Source organism: Erinaceus europaeus, chromosome 6, assembly GCF_950295315.1.
Source record: "Erinaceus europaeus chromosome 6, mEriEur2.1, whole genome shotgun sequence".
Lineage (NCBI taxonomy): Eukaryota > Metazoa > Chordata > Mammalia > Eulipotyphla > Erinaceidae > Erinaceus > Erinaceus europaeus.
The window spans coordinates 24,190,592-24,212,327 of record NC_080167.1 but is presented as its reverse complement, the minus strand read 5'-3'; positions in this window follow the sequence as shown (position 1 = coordinate 24,212,327).

The window sequence follows — 21,736 nt, the reverse complement described above, 5'->3', positions numbered from 1 at the left end:
CTGCTTTCACTGACTCATAATCACAACTATTAAGTAAATTCAAAGAGAGAAATCTTTCTTTTTTTCTGATGACATGATGTGAGATGCTTAGGAAAATATAAAAATCAGGTCTGATACCAGTAAGTAGCCATGTACTTTTTTTAAAAAGATTTTATTTATTTATTAATGAGAAAGATAGGCAGAGAGAAAGAACCAGACATCACTCTGGTACGTGTGCTGCCGGGGATTGAACTCAGGACCTCATACTTGAGAATCCAATGCTTTATTCATTGCACCACCTCCCGGATCACCCATGTACTTTTTTTCATAGAACTTATGATACAGAAAAGTATTTTTTTTCTAAAGCAAGCTGTGACTATTTAACAGTAGTTATGTCTATTTGTGTTCTTGAACAATATTATCCCTTATGTAAAATGCCATTCTTTAAATTCTGTTTCTTTGTTTTTCCTTATATAGGAATAGGAAAAAATAGGAGCCCTTAGTAACTAAGACAGACAAAAGGGACTGGACAGATAGCTCGCCAGTAAAATCTTTGCCACACACCTGGCCCAGATTCAAGCCCTGGCATCACATAAAAAGTGAGTATGTCACTGGTGTTAGTGCTTTGGAGTCTCTCTCTCTCTCTCTGTTTCTGTGTTTATTTAAATGAGAAAACAACCTGGATCCATGAAATCAGAATGTATGAACCCCAGACTATGAATAAAAAAAAATACTCCCAGCCTGTCTCTCTCTTTCCCTAGTGGGGCAGGGTTCTAGGGAAGCAGTGCTCCAGGACACGGTGGGGTCATCTGCCCAAGGAAGTCCGTTTTGCATCATGTTAGAACCTGGTGGCTGAAAAAAGAGTTAACATAAAGAGCCATACAAATTGTTGAATCCAGCTGTAACGCAGTGGGTTAAGCGCACATGGTGCAAAGCACAAGGACCAGTGTAAGGATCCCAGTTCGAGCCCCCGGCTCCCCACCTGCAGGGGAGTCACTTTATAGGAGGTAAAGCAGGTCTGCAGGTGTCTATCTTTCTCTGCTGCTCTCTGTCTTCTCCTCCTCTCTCTATTTCTCTCTGTCCTATCCATCAATGACTATATCAATAACTACAACAATAATAACTATATCAACAATTTTTTAAAAGTATTAAAGAAAAAAACAAAAAAGAGAGAAGACCCCTGCTCACATCTTGACTGAAGGCCCACATAGGTAGAGAGAGGAAGAGAAGAACTCTTGCCCACAGGGTGACCTAGGCAGAGAGAATGGCCATGCCCACAGGTCTAGCTTATAACACCCAACTCTTTATACACTCCTTATACATCAATATTATTCTACTCTAAGTCTGGGCATAAGTCACAGCATATGTGTTCAGGAATGTATTCAAGAATCTGAGGTCTCAGCCCTTGTGTTGATGGGGCCATGTTTTCTTCATCTGGTATCTGCAAGGGACACTTAACTGAATGCTTGAATATTCCTATTACTGACACCAAGCCACACCTGTCTGTCACCACTCCCCTTTCCTGGGTTGTACCTCCTGTCCCTCAACAATTCCTACATATTAGTTTTATATATAAACTATTAAAAACATACAAAGACATAGACAAATTGACAGTCTGAAAATATTTTTAAATTTTGTATTCCAAAATGTCCTTACCTATTTGCTAGAATAGTAGATATTTTTGAAATGTAAAGTTGATAAACAATTATGAATTATATTTCCATCAAGGTGGTTTCCCTGAAATTTGTTTACTTATGATTATATGATGATTTTTAATTTTTGTGTGTGTATATATTATATCTGTTCATGTGAATGTGTGCATTATTAGAGAAAATGATGAAAAATGTAAAATGGCAAGCCAATACTAATTGGTGTTCTGGAAACATAAAAGAAGACATAAAATAATTTTGAAATTACAATACTCACACTTTTTAATTGGAAACTCTGACTTAGTTTTTACATATGCTAGCTCCTTGTTCTTTAGATTTTTTTTTTTTTTTGCATATGACTATTTGTATGCTTAGAGGTAAGTTTGGGATGCATTTTTGGCATGAGAAAATATGATTGTCGTGGAAATATTCATTGCACTGGAAACTTGGAAGTGAAAACCCCAAAGCAGAAAGAAAATGTCAGGTCTATGAATTAACAGAAATCAATGTACTGTTTTCATTAAGTTAATTTTCCTAAACAAATACTCTAATACTTGCTTACTTCCAACTTTTTTGCTTTTACATGATGTGGTTCAGGCAAATATGATGACTTTATGAAAGAAGAGCTCTTAGGTATAATAAAAAGAGCTCCATTTGTCATTTCTTCTTTCATCTCATTTCATAATTCTTTTCATCTTTATGAATATTATGCAAAAATAAGGAAAAAAAACCAAGAAATGCAAAATAAAGAAATCAGACAAATGATTAGCCCACTTATAAGGATACATTTAAAGAATTTATGTAGAAGAAATTTTCTGATCCCAGATTCCTTGATATTTGTTGTTAGTGAAATTCTTTTGACTTTACCTAAAGCCTCTATGTTTACAAAACATGTCTGGTTGATTGCTAACAGGTGACCAGTAAGAAAGGCTTCAGGCACTCCTTTTTGTTACAACTCCGTCTCCCTTAAGGCAGAAGTACAAAGAGTTTCATCCAGTTGTAATCGCAGCCCAAAGGCCTTGAGATTATACAAAATGTATATGCATAACTTCAGCCTCTGACTACTTCCCTGAAAGGTTTACAGTTAGTGCATAATAAAGCAACCTGAATATTTCTTGAGGCATCAGAGAATTGCGCTTGACTAATGACATACAGACCAACACTATTGTAATTAAGGTTTAACACACTCTTGATGTCGCCCATACCTGGCAAGTGTTTGTGCTTTGACAATTGTTCCTATTGTGTTACCTAAAAGCATTGGAGACCTTCCTGTTCCCTTTGATGTGTTTAGCAGATAAATATTCTGCCTTGAGTTCTAATCACCAGAACTTCTGATATTCTTCCATCTTAAGTTACCTAATTGCTATCCCTCCAGACTCTTGAGATAAACTCTGAAGTGACTTCTTCTAGCGTTTGCCCTTCTTCCATAGCCAGTCAACAGTGTCAGGTTGAGCCTGACTAAAGTTATTTCTCTCAACACTAAGAGAGTGTTGGATCTTAGGGTCCTGGACACTGGCTAAGGTTCTCCTACCCGCGTATAAACCATAAATGTGTGCATATATTTTAAGGTAAATTTATTAAATGACAATTAACTACTAATAGATAAAAGAGAATCTGAAAGAACACTGGACTAGCACATGTAAGGAGAATAACACACTGAAACTAAGTTATTTTCATTTCAAAGTAATTTGGTTTTGCCTCTTCTATATTACAGAACACCAATTCTTATTTGTTACTACTTGGACTTTTCATCATTGCCTTTAGTATCTATTGAAAACAGTCTCTGAATATTTGGAAGTAAAAGGCATAAACACACACACATACATAATCCTTCACTCACATGCAACTAAACAATTTAATTTTATCATATTTATTTTGTTGCCATTTGAAATTCTGAATTCAGTTTAATCCCTTCAGCTCATAATTTGACACTTTGATCCTTAGCTGTTAGCGAGCATAAATCAAACCACCATCCACTGTAAGGAAGCAAAGATGTTTATTGACGAATTGCAATCCGGGCCGAGATGGTGACTGGTGTTAGTCTACCAAGCTCGGCCCCGAACAGGGCTCAAACCATACAATTTATAGGAATTCAGACTACACTCAGGGAGGGGGAGCACATCACCTTATCAACCTACATCCAATAACAGGCTATAGCAAACACAAGATCCAATCATTTCAAACTTAGCAAAAAGCGTGATCCATTCAAAGCAAAGCGCGGGCTAGTTTCAAATATAGTAAGATCACACAACCAATAGAATTCAACCAGGCACATCCTCCTGCCATCGGCTATGACCACCCATCTGGTAGACAGCACACCACAAAGTCTGTTCAAAGGTCCTGATAAGGCTTGTCCTCAGGCAGGGTCCTTTGAACAATGGGTGGCCTTAACTAATTAGGTCCTGCTTATTCAAGGGGGAAGGGGCAAGGAATTTTACACCTCATACTACAAGCAACTCATACTAAAAGCACTTAACAAACAACTGCATAAAAAGGGAATTTCAAGGCTACTGCCTTTTACATTCCCCACTTGTCTTAGCCGAGAATCAAATCTTTGATTCATCTTCATCTTTTTTTCTTTTGGGTCAGTGGGATCAGCAACTGTCCTCTTCAAAGGAATGTGATGAATCTAGTGCAACTTTCCGGCAACCTTTGCAGCAGTTGGTGTACTCAGGATCACAATATAAGGTCTTTCTCACTGGGTGTGCCTTGTGGAGCAGGCAGCAGGTGACAGGGTCCTTCCCAAAGGCTTGTAGCACCGCATTCTAATTGTCCTGCAATATAGGCTGGAGATCTGTAAGAACTTGGTAACAGTTGTGGGATAGATCAGAGACAAGAGCATCACAGATCATGACAGCAGCAGTCTGCCAAAAACCATTTCAAAGGGAGACAGTTTGTTTACAATGGGAGACAGTGTACTCTCAGAAGGGCCTGAGCCAGGAGCGATACCCATCCCCTGCCAGTTTCAAGGGTTAATTTAGTTAAAGTCTCCTTTAAGGTCTAATTTATCTCTCTACCTGCCCAGGGATATGGGGCTCGTTAGCATAATGAAATTTCCAATTTGTTCCCATTTCTCGGGTCACTAACTGAGACACAAAAACAGTGAATGTCTGCTTACCAGAACCAATGGTGAGAGGGAACTCTCCACCTGGGCACTGTTTTATCTAAAATTTTCTTGCTCACCATCTATGCCCCCTCAGACTTTATTGGTTAAACCTCTACCCAACTTGAAAATGTGTCTATAAATATCAGCAAGTACTTATACCCAAAAGTCTCTGATTTTACTTCTGTAAAATCTATTTAGTCTCTAGTCCTAATCTCTTGCCCATCTTATTTCTCCTTACTGTATCCAGGATCCTTTGGAAGCAGGGAGCCTAGTAGAATCAATGTCAAGGCTGGCTCTGCTTGTTGTGTAGCTGCACAAGTGGTTTCATCTGCCCTCTAGTTTCTTTTCTGATGTCCGGAACAATGGGTCACGGCTGCTTCTTGCAGGGTCCATGCAGCCTCCAGTAGGTTCTTTTGCTGGATCATCTTCCCGGTGGGAGTCAGGAATCTTCTCTCCCCACATGCTCCATGCACACGCCATGTAGCAAAAGCATACCTCTTGGCAGTCATGCATTTGTAGGGAGCCTCAGGATCCGTCTCCAACATCAGGGTGGCAGGGTTCAGGCCGGTGGCAGCACTGAATTTCACTCATGGCTGGTCTAGGAACAGAACTTGGTAGCAGGTTAGGTGGGCATTGGACTTGCCCCAGTGATGGCTTGTCTGCTTTCCTTACCAGCTGTGCCACAGGTGCTATTGTCCTCAGGCATTTTGTCCATCCAGCAGCTACAGGGTCCAATATTTGACAAATAGGCAACGGGTCTGTGCCATGGCCCAAGGTTTTTGGGTCAGCACTCCCCGGCTTATGCCTTTAAGTTCATCCACCAGCAGTCTAAATGGCTTGTTGATAAAACAGCCTTTCTTCCAGTGTCCTTTTTCTTTGCAGTAACATCACTGATCTTTCTCTACCCTTAGCCCCAATTTTCTGACTTTCCTTTTCCCTCTGGGCACTGCCCCAACTTTCTCTTTCTTTCTTTCTTCCTTCCTTCCTTCCTTTCTTTCTTTCTAAAGTCTAATGTCAAAACATTTACCAACTTCTTAAAAACCCTCTGAGCAATCTCTCAGCTTTTCTTTAAAATCTTTCTGTCTTCTGTAACTTTTTTCTAACACCTGGGGCAGATTTGAGCAACAAAAGGCCAAATTTAGTGTCATTCTATTTACCTTAGAGAAATTTGTGGGCCATTTTACTACCTCTTGGAGACCCCCCTAAAAGAACCTGGCAGTATGATTGAAGGGGTATCACTGCCGTACTCTTACATTTGTAACCAGTGAGACATACACAAAACCAGATTAAGAGCTTACCAAAACTGACAATCTAATGACCAGAATTTGCCTATACATCTCTATGTAATTTTAGAAGGTCTTTTTAACAAACAGATATACCAGTATAGTATATAAAGTCAATATCTAATGTGTTGACATAATAAAATGATCACCATTTTTTAGCATTATTTTAAACTGCTTGGACAATTTAAGCACAATATCAAAACAGTTTTTGTTAAGATCTTTACTCATCACAAAGCTATCATGAATAAGTGTAGATATAAAACTCTTAATAGATTTTACCTCTTAGAACTCTAATATGGCAACTTAAAAGGCTAAAATAAACCTCATAACTTAAATATTCAAAATAATAATTTTGTTAAATCAGGATTTGCCAAAACAAATCTTCTATCAGACCAAAAATACCATTTGTTAAGAATAAATCTCTGACAGTGTCTTAAAACAAACCAGATAATTTTTAAAAGCAGAAAGATATAAAGAGGAAAACCAGAGCAAAAGCCTCAGGCTAGAAAATCATTAGTATAACCACTGTGTTACTTTTCACTCACCTAAGCCAGTTCTACTTCTTTAGTTGAGAAGGTATTTTAAAACATTTACATGTCAATAACCTTCCTGCCATTTTTCACACAAGAGATAGAGACACATCTTCAGCGTGTGATACCTAACTTGAGAGACTCTGTTTGAATTTTAAAGAGCATACATTTAAAAGTTATTTTTTTAACCTCCTGTAGCAATTTCCATAACCAGGATCTCTAAACCAAATTCAGTTTAACTAAATTTTTCTTTAAACTTTAAACAAACTATAATTACTTAGAGAGTTAACACATACTAGTGACTTCTCAAAGCATTTTCAATGTCAGACAAATGCCAAATTTGCTGTGGACCAATATCTATAAAATAGATAATTTGCATATCAATTTGGAGAAGATGAATTGTCACATTAAATACTTTAGACTTTAAATCTTTAGCTGTCTTAGCAAATGAATTTTTACCCTTATATTACCACATAAGAACTGTATTGAGAACTCTTTTTTTAAAGAACTTTGATAAGAATGCAGCTTTAAAGTTACTTACACTTTTAACCTTAAGATTAACATTTTTAGGCCACTAAAACAAACCTAAAACACACATATAAACATGTAAGACATCTCATAGCCACCTTTTTATCATTTATATATCTGGGCTGATTGCTTAGGGGAAAAGAGCAGCTTTTAACCAGTACAGACACATCTTAGCAACATACTTGGTCAAACACAAATTTAGATCTGCACTCACACAATTTTTCAAGATGAAACATCTCACATTTATATACTAAGATTTTTCTTTTATCCAATAGCTCCTAGGACAACCTTAACTAGTCCTAAAAAAAACAAGGAGGAAGAAACAAATTCTTTCAGCTTCTCTCCACGAGGAGCCCAAGAGGACCAAGGGCAGTTTCAGACAGCTCCAGTCAGCTCTGGGGGGCATGGGTAAAGCCACACACATGCTAGCACTATCACCCATCTGCACCCATGGGCCCGTCCCAGGTCACAGCCACACCGAGGCAGGGCGGGGTGTCGCCCCTGCACTAGAGCTGCTGCCTGGCCCGGCTCCAGGCCCCTGCTGTGACCAGCTAGCCTGACTCCTGTGAGGGCAGGGTGGCACCCTCAGGGTCCTGCCTGGACTAGCCTGAGGACATGATTCTGCTACTCAGGCTTAAAAGAGAGACAAAGACAAGGCAAAATTCAGCTGGCAACTTCAGGCCGGAACCAAATCTGGTCCCGTCGCTCTGAGATGATTTCTTAATGTTGACCAAAAAGACACAGGGACACAAAATAGCACAGAAACACATCTTACATCGAAGGTGAGCCTCTCTGAGGAACAAAAAGTCATGAGTTTATATTTATGCACTCCTACCCCCAAACTATGAGTAACCAGGTCCAGTGGGGTAGATGCCACCTGGCCCATTCCTGCAAAGTGAAAGTAAGTGAACACGAAACACAGACTGACAAACAGACAAGACACACACAGACAGACAAGCGCGCTTAACAAATGTCCAGACAATACCTAACACCCCAGATTTCACGGGTTCTTTTTATACTTTTCTTACAGCCAGCTGGCACACCGTTTTCTCATTCTCACACACTTTTTCCCTATCAACCCAAAGGGTGTCCACTTGGGACCTTCTTCCCTTTTTAGGTTGCAAGTAGTTTTTATTAATGGAGACTCCAGTTTTTCTAAAATTTTTTAACCTTTAACCTCCTGTGGTACCATAACACAAAATAAGGGAAGGAGACAAACAAAAAGACAAACCGCAAATGCTGCGAGACCAACAGGGCAGATTGTAAGTGGGGAAAAAGGAACTGACATCTGACAGATGTCAGGCACACAACAATGCTCGCCTGGCCGGGCCCCTCGCGGGACCTTAAGGGGTCTTAGCTTAGGGGTGACCGTATGATCCCCGGTCTAGGTCTCAACTACATTGAGAACCCCCACTTAGCTGAAACGACTCCACGGACACGCAGGTTAGAGCCCACTCAAGCCCCGTAGCTTTTCAGGCCGTGAGGCACATAACATTCACACACACGCAGCAGACCATGCATTCAGTCAAGATTGGGCAATTACCATTCCGGCCGCCGCTACTAAGGAATATTGCCAGTTAGGCCTTCGGGAATCACCAGAGAGTAGCTCTGGCCAGACCCCCTCAGCTGCACTATCAAGCTCAGCCTTTTCGCGAATTGCCAAAGGGTGAGAGAAAGAAAAAGGACAGACAGAGAGTGACCACACAAGACAAATCGCGGTCAGGGCGCGAACTATCTCTCAAGTCCTATTACCACCCTGCCTACCCGGGGCTGTCGGATCCTCTTGCAGATCCCTAGGGTGTCGATCCTCTTTCAGATTCGTCACCAGTCTGACCCGCCCCAACGGCCTGGAAGTCGTCACTTCTCAGCACCGCGGTCTGGGATTTTTTCCGCGGCGTCCCGCAATCCACAGACCCTCAGGCCCCGCGGGGACGTGCACCAAAAATCAGGCCTGACCTACCAGTCCTCCGGAGGCACAACACTGAAAACGGTACCGCACAAAATGTAGGCCTAACTTACCGGCGCCGGGCAGGGCTTCCAAGGCCTCCGAGGGTCCGGACCCAGGATGGGGTGTCCTCAGGAATCCCCGTCTGAGGGATCTCGCTGGGGCCTCCAAATGTTAGCGAGCATAAATCAAACCACCATCCACTGTAAGGAAGCAAAGATGTTTATTGACGAATTGCAATCCGGGCCGAGATGGTGACTGGTGTTAGTCTACCAAGCTCGGCCCCGAACAGGGCTCAAACCATACAATTTATAGGAATTCAGACTACACTCAGGGAGGGGGAGCACATCACCTTATCAACCTACATCCAATAACAGGCTATAGCAAACACAAGATCCAATCATTTCAAACTTAGCAAAAAGCGTGATCCATTCAAAGCAAAGCGCGGGCTAGTTTCAAATATAGTAAGATCACACAACCAATAGAATTCAACCAGGCACATCCTCCTGCCATCGGCTATGACCACCCATCTGGTAGACAGCACACCACAAAGTCTGTTCAAAGGTCCTGATAAGGCTTGTCCTCAGGCAGGGTCCTTTGAACAATGGGTGGCCTTAACTAATTAGGTCCTGCTTATTCAAGGGGGAAGGGGCAAGGAATTTTACACCTCATACTACAAGCAACTCATACTAAAAGCACTTAACAAACAACTGCATAAAAAGGGAATTTCAAGGCTACTGCCTTTTACATTAGCTAGCAAAATACACTTAAACAATGACAGGATTGTTGAATAATATATTGGAGAAATACTTAAGTGCTGAAATTTGCAGAACTAAAGTACTAATCTTAGAGTATTTAATTAGTATCAACTTTGGTCACCTGAGTTAACATCCATTAAATTCTATTTCCTCACCTGTAATATAGTTGTACTATCTGAAGATGAAAGGCAACTATCCTGTAACCTAATAACGTCCCAATAAAGAAAAAAATGTAAACACTCAATTAAATAAAATCAAATGTTGAACCCTTCAAAATATTAAACCTTGGAGTGAACATATATTTTGAAAAGCCTTGGTATAGTAGGAAGTTTTACATTCCTAAATATGGCATACAAATTCCAATTTATTGCAGTTCTGCCTCTCTTAATTAAATTTGAGCATTCACATCATCAATGGTAAATAGAAGATATAACTGACTGAATAGGGTATGATATTCATAAATATCAAAAGCTAATTACATTAGCCCAATCCAACGAAATTAATCTAAATTCTAGACAGTGACCTGCACTTGTCTAGGAGCTAGAGATAGATATGAAGTCAACCTTGATGTCAAAGCATTCAGTTTTAAAACTCACTGGCTACTGACTTCAGTCCTAATTTTCTTTTTATTTATTTATTTATTTCCTTTTGTTGCCCTTGTTGTTTATTGTTGTAGTTACTATTGTCATTGATGTTGGATAGGACAGAGAGAAATGGAGAGAGGAGGGGAAGACAGAGGGGGAGAGAAAGGCAGACACCTGCAGACCTGCTTCACCACCTTTAAAGTGACCCCCTGCAGGTGGGGAACCCGGCTCCAACCAGAATCCTTACACCAGTCTTTGCACTTCGCACCACCTACACTCAACCCGCTGCACTACCGCCGACTCCCCCTAATTTTCTTTTTGACTATGTTTTCTTTGTTTACATTTCCTCCATTCCAGTCTACATCTTTCACTGTGCTCTGAGTGCCAGCTCTGTTACAGCCGTCACCAGAAAAGTTTTGATTTCCATTTTCTCAAGCCAAGTAGTTACCTGTAAAAATAAAGTACATACATGGCGAACAGAGATCACTTATTATGGGTAGCTAGACTTACAAATCAAAAAGACTGCAAAATGTAAAATGAGAGATGTTCTTGTTTTTGTTTTGTCATCTCCCAAGTTTCATTGCCTCATGCTGACTTTTTCTGAGACAATGGACAGAGGCAGAGAAAGACAAACTTTTTAGATGATGGAGCGTAAAGAAAATTATTGAACAAGGACCTGGGTTCAAATCCCCAACACCCACCTGCAGGGGTATATTTTCGCTAGCAGTGAAACAGTACTACACGTTTTTCTCTCCATCTTGATCTCTCCTTCCTCAGTTTCTCTCCATCCTATCGAGATAAATAAATAAATTTAAAAAGCTTAAAAATTAAGAAAGGAGAAGTAGAAGAAGGCAAAGAAACACAGTACTGAACTTTCCTCCGATGCAATGCAAATGGGGCTTGAATCAAGGTCATTTTCATGGCAATAAAATGAGTCTTTTTTCTTTTTTTTAAGTTTTTTTTAATATTTATTTTATTTATTTATTCCCTTTTGTTGCCCTTTTTTTTTATTGTTGTAGTTATTATTGTTGTTGTCGTTGTTGGATAGGACAGAGAGAAATGGAGAGAGGAGGGGAAGACAGAGAGGGGGGAGAGAAAGATAGACACCTGCAGACCTGCTTCACCGCCTGTGAAGTGACTCCCCTGCAGGTGGGGAGCCGGGTTCAAACCGGGATCCTTATGCCGGGAGAGTCTTTTTTCTTAAACAGAGTTCAGATTAAATATTTATTTAATGAGGGGGCCTGGTGGTTGCACAGCATGTTAAGCTCCCATGTCGGGAAGCCCAAGGACCAGCATAAGGATCCCTGTTCGAGCCACTGGCTCCCCACCTGCAGGGGGGGGGAACTTCACAGGCTGTGAAGTAGGTCTGCAGGTGTCTATCTTTCTTTCTCCTTCTCTGTCTACCCCTCATCTCTCAATTTCTCTCTGCCCAATCCAACAGCAAAGACAGCAATAACAAGGGAAACAAAAGGGAAAAAAACAGTGTCAAGGTGTTGTATGCTTTACATTGGGTTCTAGTTCTCCCCCGCCAAGAGAATTAGATCAGTCCTGTTAATTTTGCAGCCTGCTTGGCCCCGCCCCTAGGGACCCCGCCAGAGTTTGAGAGTTGCAGAGGAAGAGTTGGAGAGAGTACCTGAGTTAAAGAGTAAGAGAGGGTTCCTGAGTTCCAGAGTAAGAGAGAGTGCTTGTGCCGCCGCAAAGACACAGCAGAGTTCTGTTTGGTGATTAGTTTGTCTTAGTTTATGAATCGTTGTTCCTCAATAAAGAAATACAGCTTCCCTGCCCAGCCGTTGTCTCCGCGTCTCTGTTACCTGCCCGTGAAGCTATCCCAGCCAACAAGAGCCTACGAAAATTTTAACAACACAAGGAACAGTGGATTCCTAGTGCAGGCACAAAGCCCCAGCAATAAGCCTGAAGACACACAAACACACACAAAAACGCTTTCATGTAATTTTAATGGACAAATATAGTTTGACAAAACTTTCCTATCAGTGGTAAAATTTCACACCTTTCCAAAATATGTGCCAGATAACATCACCCACCACCAATGTGCCATCTCCCTTCATTGTAGACAGATCAAATTCTTAAGAATTTTCTATCCAATTATTCAATGGTGGAATGCACTGAAATGCATTTATTTTAAGACCCTGAGGTCATAGGGAAGTATTTTCTACATCTTCATTTATTTATTCCATTTTAAAATGAAATCTATTTTAAATAACATATAGAGATAAATAGATCTCTTATCTTTGAAACTCAGCAGTTTTTCTCTCTAATATACCATTTTATTCATTTAAATGAATAAAAGTAACAAATTTGGGCATTAAACTTCAGGTAGCAAAAATATATCCTTATGAACATTCCATGTTAATTAATAAATTGGAATATACTTAAACAAATCATGTTATTATAATAGTTAAAAAATAAATGGTTTACCAAAATAATAAAGACATTGGCAAAAATACAAAAATAGTACCAAAGAAAGAGGTCAACATGGTAGAGCAGAGAACTTGCAGGTCTGAGATCACAGAGGTCCCAAGTTCAATCCTGGCAACACCACAAGGCAAAGGTAAATTGTCTTCTTCTCTCTCATTACTCTTCTCTCAGTGTGTTTCTATAGCATAATGCCAGAGATGATGATCGTAGTGTGGAAGCGCTCGCGCCCCATGAGGAGCTGGCCAGTCTTGCAATGATGTTATTCCTCGCGCCCACCTTTGCTGCAGTTTTTATGAGATGTTCGTGAAATGACAGAGTGCGATCGAGAGTAACGCCAAGATAGACTGTCTGGGCTTCATGCCGGATTCTCGTATCGCCAAGCTGCACATTAAGCTCAAGCGAGGCCGAGGCATGGTGTAGATGGAAAACAGATGATACCATTTTTGCAGTGCTAGGGATTAGTCGCCATCTTTTACAGTAATCAGATATCAGAGACATGTCTTTCGTGAGTGTTTCCTCGAGGATGTCAAACTTGGATGCCTGAGTTGCACACTACGATCATCATCTCTGGCATTATGCTATTCCACTGCAGAATACTGTGCCCCAGGATGGTTCCGTAGCCCCCATGTCCACTTGGTCGATTCCAAATTATATTCCTCCATGAGGATAATTTCTGGAACCATCCGTTCCACCCCGGTTCCATGGCTGCCAGTTCTTAGCAACATCGCCCCGCCAGATATTCGTCAGGATGCGGCATCATCTGGCATCATCTAAGTTCATTTCCCACGTCTACGCTCGACCAGACCTGCCAATATACGCAGATATCTTCGCCCACCCTGTCCAACGCTTGACATCTCGTCACCCAATCTGGTCTCCTACGCCTACACTGAACTTCTCTGTTGCAGACTCTTGGAAACAGAGTTGGCAGTCAGCTGAGGTAAAGAACAAACACCTCATCACAGACCCCTGCAAGCATCAACCTGGCTTTGACCTAGCACGTTATGATTGGGCCCTCCTCAATCGCTATCGAACAGGCCATGGCCGGTGCGCCACTATGTTCCATCGCTGGGGAGCCAGAGACGACCCGAACTGCCCCTGTGGCTACAGACAGACTATGACCCACATAGTCAACGACTGCCACCTCTCCAGATTCAAAGGAGGTCTCGAAACTTTACATCAGGCTCAACCTGATGCTGTTGACTGGCTACAGGAGAAGGGCAAACGCTAGAAGAAGAAGCAGCAGCAGCAGGTGCAAAGTGGGAAATATGCCCTCCAGGAGCAGTGGATTCGTAGTGCAGGCACTGAGCCCCAGAAATAACCCTGGAGGCAAAAAAAAAGAAACTGGAGGCCCAACTTAAAATTGTAGAAAGGGGGAGTCCAGCAGTAGTGCAGCAGGTTAAGCGCACCTGGTACAAAGCGCAACGACCTGCTTAAGGATCCTGGTTGGAGACCATGGCTCCCCACCTGTAAGGAAGTCACTTCACAAGCAGGTCTGCAGGTGTCTATCTTTCTCTTCCCCCTCTGTCTTCCCCTCCTTTCTCCATTTCTCTCTGTCCTACCCAACAACGACAACAACAACAACTAAAACAACAAGGACAACAAAAGGGAAAATAAATAAATAAATATAAAATTTTTTTTTTAATTGTAGAAAGGAAGGAAGGATGGAAACTTCTTGAAAACTGAACAGTAACAATGCTCACTTCATTATGGACATCAATAATCATAAAAAGTTACAAAGTATATACCATAAATATAGTATATAAAGGATAAAATACCCATCTTTATAAAGTTATCTATCTTATTGCCTACTTATATTTTATTTATTTATTTATTTATTTATGAAAAGGAAACATTGATAAAGCCATAGGTTAAGAGAGATGCAACTCCACACAATTCTCACTACTAGATCTCTGTGTCCCCTCCATTCCCCTCCCCTGATAGTTTTCCTATTCTTTTTTTTTTTTTTTTTTTTTTTTTATTTAAATTTTTAATTTAAGAAAGGATTAGTGAACAAAGGCATAAGGTAGGAGGGGTACAACTCCACACAATTCCCACCACCCAATCCCCATAACCCACCCTCTCCCATGATAGCCTTCCCATTCTCTAGCCCTCTGGGAGCATGGACCCAGGGTCGTTGAGGGTTGCAGAAGGTAGAAGGTCTGGCTTCTGTAATTGCTTCCCTGCTGAACATGGGTGTTGACTGGTCGGTCCATACTCCCAGTCTGCCTCTCTCTTTCCCTAGTCAGGTGTGTCTCTGGGGAAGCTGAGCTCCAGGACACATTGGTGGGGTCCTCAATCCAGGGAAGCCTAGCCAGCATCCTGGTGGCATCTGGAACCTGGTGATTGAAAAGAGAGTTAACATACGAAGCCAATCAATTTGTTGAGCAAACATGGATCCCAAGATTGGAATAGTGGAGAGGAAGTGTTGGGGAGGTACTCACTGCAAACTCTAGTGTAATCCTGCTTTCAGGTATATATTTTGCAGTAGTTTATGGATACGTGTGCACATACGCTCTCTCTCACAGAAACTGGTGTATGTCTAGGTTATGGGACTTTGTTAGAAAGTGAACTACCTGAGATGAAATTAGAGTGTACTATAAAAGGAAAGGTCTCACCCGAGTAATGAAGCTGAAGGGTTGTCATTCCACACGTGAAGTCTCTGGATACACTCTGAGGTGAAGCATGTTGAGATGGCAATCGTTGCTTTGGTTAGGTTGTGATCGGCGGATGCAATATTATTTGGTATGGATTGGGAGAAGCATACGGGAAAGTGAGCCCTATCCAAGGGTGCCAGGACTGGGGGAAGTAGGGGCTCTATAGTGAAGATGTGAGGTTCCTGCTGTCTTAGGGTTCAAAAAGACAATCAATAGTTAATATTACCCACACATTATTTGTTAATTGGGTTAACTTTGAAAAGTCCCTTTGTTATGGTTTGCTGTACAGTACCCAGTATCTTGTATATAGCTGTGCTATTGGAAGCTTCTAATCTACTTGGTCTAGGCTTTTGAGAGAGTCCGCATATCAAATACGTAGCCTATCTATTAAATAGATTCAGTTTGTCTTTTGAGAACCTTTGAGACATACAATTGATTTCCCCCTCTCATATTAATTAACTACTGATTTATATGTCTACATTTTGCTAGGAGTGTACATAAACACCATTCCCATCACCAAAGGACCGTGACCCATCCCTCCCGCCCATTCCCACCCCCCACTGGCCCAGGAAGCTACATGTCTACCCCTCACCACTGGGTTTTTACTTTGGTGCCCTACTTACAATTTGATCAGGTCCTGCTTTTAGTTTCCCTTTCAAATCTTCTAAGTCAGCTTCTGTTGATGAGTGGGATCATCCCATACTCATCTTTAACTTTCTGACTTAGTCCACTTAACATAATTCCTTCTAGCTCTGTCCAAGATGGGTCAGAGAAGGTGAGTTCATTGTTCTTGATAGCTGCATAGTATTCCATTGTGTATATATACCACAGCTTTCTCAGCCATTCATCTGTTGTTGGGCACCTGGGTTGCTTCCAGGTTTTAGCTATTATGAATTGTGCTGCTATGAACATAGGAGTACACACCTCTTTTTGGTTGGGTGTTATGGAGTCCTTGGGGTATAACCCCAGGAGAGGAATTATTGGGTCATATGGAAGGTCCATGTCTAGCCTTCTGAGGGTTTTCCAGACTGCTCTCCACAGAGGCTGTACCAATTTACATTCCCACCAGCAATGTAAAAGGGTTCCTCTGTCCCCACATCCTCTCCAGCATTTGTTGCTGCTGTCCTTTTTGATGTATGCCATTCTTACAGGAGTGAGGTGGTATCTTAGTGTTGTCTTAATTTGCATTTCTCTGACAATCAGTGACCTAGAGCAGTTTTTCATATGTTTGTTAGCCTTTTGGATCTCCTCTGTGGTGAGTGTTTTGTTCATTTCCTCTGCCCATTTTTGGATGGGGTCATTTGCTTTTTTGCGGCTAAGTTTGCTGAGCTCTTTATATATTTTGGTGATTAGTTTCTTGTCTGATGTCTGGCATGTGAAGATCTTCTCCCATTCTGTGAGGGGTCTCTCTGTTTGTTTAATAGTTTCTTTGGATGTGCAGAAGCTTTTCAATTTGATGTAGTCCCATTGGTTTGTTTCTGCTTTGGTCTTCCTTGCAATTGGGTTTGATTCATCAAAGATATCCTTGAGGTGTAGATGGGAAAGTGTTTTACCAATGTTTTCCTCTAAGTATTTGATTGTTTCTGGTCTGACATCTAGGTCTTTGATCCATTTGGAGTTGATTTTTGTTTCTGGTGAGATAAAGTGGTTCAATTTCATTCTTCTGCATGTTTCAACCCAGTTTTCCCAGCACCATTTATTGAAGAGAGCCTCCTTCTTCCATTTAATCCTTTGGGCCCCCTTATCAAAGATTAGATGCCCATAGGTGTTGGGATTTACTTCTGGGCTTTCAATTCTGTTCCACTGGTCTGTGTGCCTATTTTTGTTCCAGTACCATGCTGTTTTGATGATGATGGCTTTATAATATAGTTTAAGGTCTGGGAGTGTGATGCCTCCATTTCTGTTTCTTTTCCTCAAGATGGTTTTGGCAATTCTAGGTGTTTTCAGGTTCCAGATAAATGATTGTAGTGTTTGTTCTATTCTCTTAAAGAAGCTTGGTGGAACTTTGATGGGTATTGCATTAAATTTGTATATGGCTCTGGGGAGAATGTTCATTTTGATGATATTTATTCTTCCAATCCATGAGCATGGGATATCTTTCCATTTCTTGGTATCAGTTTCTATCTCCTTGAGTAGCGACTCATAGTTTTCAGCATACAAGTCTTTCACTTCTTTGGTCAACTTTATTCCTAGGTATTTGATTGATTTTGCTGAAACAGTGAATGGGAGTGATTTCTGGATGTCTTCTTCTTCAGATTTAGTGTTTGCATAAAGAAATGCCACTGATTTTTGTACATTGATTTTGTAGCCTGATACCTTGCTATATTGCCTAACAACTTCCAGTAATTTTCTACTGGATTCTTTAGGTCTTTCTATGTATACTATCATATCATCTGCAAATAGTGAGAGCTTGACTTCTTCCCTTCCAATCTGTATCCCTTTGATTTCTTTCTCTTGCCTGATTGCTATGGCAAGAACTTCCAATACTATGTTGAAGAGTAACGGTGACAGTGGGCAGCCCTGTCTAGTCCCTGATCTGAGGGGGAATGCTTTCAGCTTCTCTCCATTGAGTATGATGTTGGCTGTAGGTTTGCTATATATAGACTCCACTATCTTGAGGAATTTCCCATCTATTCCCATTTTTTGTAGAGTTTTGAGCATGAATGGGTGTTGGATTTTGTCAAAGGCTTTCTCTGCATCTATTGAGATAATCATGTGGTTTTTGGCTTTGCTTTTATTGATGTGATGAATGACATTGATTGATTTACGGATGTTGAACCAGCCTTGCATTCCTGGGATGAATCCCACTTGGTCATGATGAACAATCTTTTTGATGTGTTGCTGTATCCGGTTGGCCAAGATCTTGTTTAATATTTTGGCATCTATGTTCATCAGAGATATTGGTCTGTAGTTTTCCTTTTTTGTTCTGTCCCTATCAGCTTTTGGTATCAGGGTGATGTTGGCTTCATAGAAGGTGGAAGGGAGTATTCCTGTTTCTTCAATCTTATGGAATAGCTTAAGAAGTATGGGTATTAACTGTTTCCTGAAAGTTTTGTAGAATTCGTTTGTGAAGCCATCTGGTCCAGGACTTTTGTTGTTGGGGAGATTCTTAATAACGGTTTCAATTTCTTTGTCTGTGATTGGTGCATTTAGATTTTGTAGTTCTTCTTGGTTCAGTTTTGGAAGTGCATAGGTTTCTAGGAATTGTTCCATTTCTTCCAGATTCTCTAGCTTGGTGGCATATAGTTCTTTATAGAAGTTTCGCAGAATTCTCTGGATTTCTGTGGTGTCAGTTGTGATATCTCCTGTATCGTTGACAATTCTATTAATTTGAGTCTTCTCTCTTTTTTGTTTGGTGAGTCTGGCTAGGGGTTTGTCAATTTTGTTTAATCTTTCAAAGAACCAACATTTGGCTTCATTGATCTTTTGTATGGTTCTTTTATTTTCGATGTTGTTTATTTCTGCTCTAACTTTAGTGATTTCTGTCCTTCTGGTTGCTTTAGGGTTCCTTTGTTCCTCTTCCTCTAAGTCCTTGAGGTGTGTAGTAAGTTCGTTCATTTGGGCTTCTTCTTGGTGTTTAATATGTGATTGTATAGCTATAAGTTTCCCTCTCAGTACTGCTTTAGCTGTGTCCCAAATATTTTGATAGGTTGTGTCTTCATTTTCATTAGTTTCCAGGAACATTTGAATTTCCTGTTTGAGTGAGTGTCTGACCCAGTGGTTCTTAAGGAGCATGTTGTTTAGTTTCCAAATTCTATGTCTTTTAATAATTTTCCGTTTGTTGTTAAAAGTTAGTTTTACTCCACTGTGGTCTGAGAAGATACTTGGGATGATTTCAATGCTCTTGAATTTATTGATGCTGTCTTTGTGGCCTAACATGTGGTCTATCCTTGAGTATGTGTTGTGTGGATTTGAAAAGAAGGTGTATTCCAGTTTTTTGGGGTGGAGGAGTCTTAAAATGTCCAAGAGGTCTAGTCTGTCAATCTCTTCATTCAATTCTCTTATATCTTTATTGGTTCTCTTCTTTGTTGATCTGTCTAAGTGTGAGAGTGGGGTATTGAAGTCTCCCACTATTATTGTATTACTATTGATGTATTTTTGAAATTCTTTCAATAGGTGTTTAATGTATTTAGATGGTCCCTCGTTGGGTGCATAGATGTTAATAATTGTTAAGTCTTCTTGGCTGATTGATCCTCTTATCATTATGTAATGTCCTTGCCTATCTTTTATTACTTTATTTAATTTAAAATCTATCGTGTCTGAGATGAGAATGGCTGTTCCTGCCCTTTTTTGTGGACCGTTAGCCTGTATGATAGTTTTCCATCCTTTCACTTTAAGTCTGTGTTTATCTTGTTGTGACAGATGTGATTCTTGCAAGCAGCATATGGTTGGGTTATGTTTTCTGATCCATCCCCCCACCCTGTGCCTTTTGATGGGTGAGTTTAAGCCATTGACATTTATTGATATTATGGATTTAATGTATTGTAGTGCCATTGTTCTAAAAAACAATTTGTTTGCTCTGATATATTACAAGTATTATAGTGATGTTCTTGTTTATAAGAGGTCTTTTAATACCTCTTTCAGGGCCGGCTTGGTGATAGTTGCCTCCTTTAACTGTTGTTTGTCTAAGAAGGTTTTGATCCCTCCATCTAGCTTGAATGAAAGTCTAGCAGGATATATAATCCTTGGTTGAAACCCTTTTTCATTCAGGGCTCGATAGATATCTTGCCACTCCCTTCTGGCTTTTAGAGTTTGAGTTGAAAAATCTGCAGAAAGTCTTATGGGTTTTCCCCTGTATGTGACTTTTTGTTTCTCTCTTGCAGCCTTTAGGATCCTTTCTTTATCCTTACTTCTTCTCATTGTGACTATGATGTGTCTTGGTGTTTTCAGGTCTGGGTTGATTCTGTTTGGTACTCTCTGGGCCTCTTGCACCTTGATATCCTTTCTGTTATTCAGGTCTGGGAAATTTTCTTGTATTATTTCCTCTAGGATGTTTGCTTCCCCTTCCTCTCTTTCTTCCTCTGGCAGGCCAATTATACGAATGTTACTTCTTTTGAGATCATCCCATATGTCTCTGTTGTTGTTTTCAGTGTCTCTCAATCTCTTTTTAAGCTCTTTCACCTCTTTCTTAGTTTTCTCTAACTCATCCTCTGTCTGACTAATTCTGTTTTCTGCTTCTGTTAGTCTGCTTTCCCTTGCCTCAGCTTCTTTCTTCATTACAGCTATTTCAGCTTTCAGTTCTCTAATTGTCTCAAGATAATCAGTATTTTCCTTGGGGGTCTCAACTGTTGTTTCCCTAATACTGCCATTTCTTTCCTCCAATGTTGTTTTCATTTCTGTGATTAATAAGTTTATTATTGCTTGCATACTTTTCTTATCTATGGTTACTTCTGACTGATTTGTGGTTTCTTCTGGGCTCTTGTCTTCATTCATTGGGGTAGCAGTTTTATTTGTTTTTAATCTACCCATTTTTTTTTAATTTATGTGTTTCTCTCTTTTTTTTTTTTTAATGTTCTGTTGTTCCTCAGTTGTTGTGTTTTGAGCACAAGTAACACTGTACTAAATACCTTTATGACAATTGCACTCACCAACCTCCGGAATAACCGTAGCAACTGAAGTAAGTATTGAAGGAGTTTAATCGTTACCAGTTAGCCAAACAATTTCTCCAGTCCGTGAAAAAATAGTAACCAAATCCCAGTGAAGAAAGAGAAAAGGAAGAGAGGATAGCAAGAATAGACAGTTATGCAAATCTACTATCCAGTGTATATTCTAAGGGTAACAAGAGTGTAAAGGGAACTAGAGCAGAGATACACACATAGAGAGTCCACTCTGGGTCAGATTTCTTCCCCAAAGTAATTCACAAATTCAGAAAGGCAAAGAAGAAAGAAGTGTATGACAAGATTAAAAAAAAAAAAAAAAAAAAAAGAAAAAAAAAGAGAGAGAATGAGAGAGATAAGAGAGAGAAAAGGGAGAAGATAGGAAGAAGAGTTGTAATTAAAGAGCAGTGCGAGGAACTTCCCAAATGTGTATCAGTGAATTAACAAAAAAAAAAAAAAAAAAAAGGAAAAAGGAAAAAAAAAAAAAAAAAACCCTGTTTGGTGGTATGGGGTATCCTGCTAGTAGCTGGTCCCAGGCACTGCTTATGGGGGGAGGGGGGGCGGCGGGAAGGATGTATGCTTGAAAATTAAAAGGAAGAAAAAAGAATTTTTTCCCCTACTCTAATTCTTAACCCAAATTAAGTTATAGAAACATCCTTGGTATGACCGTTATGGCCCCTTATTGGA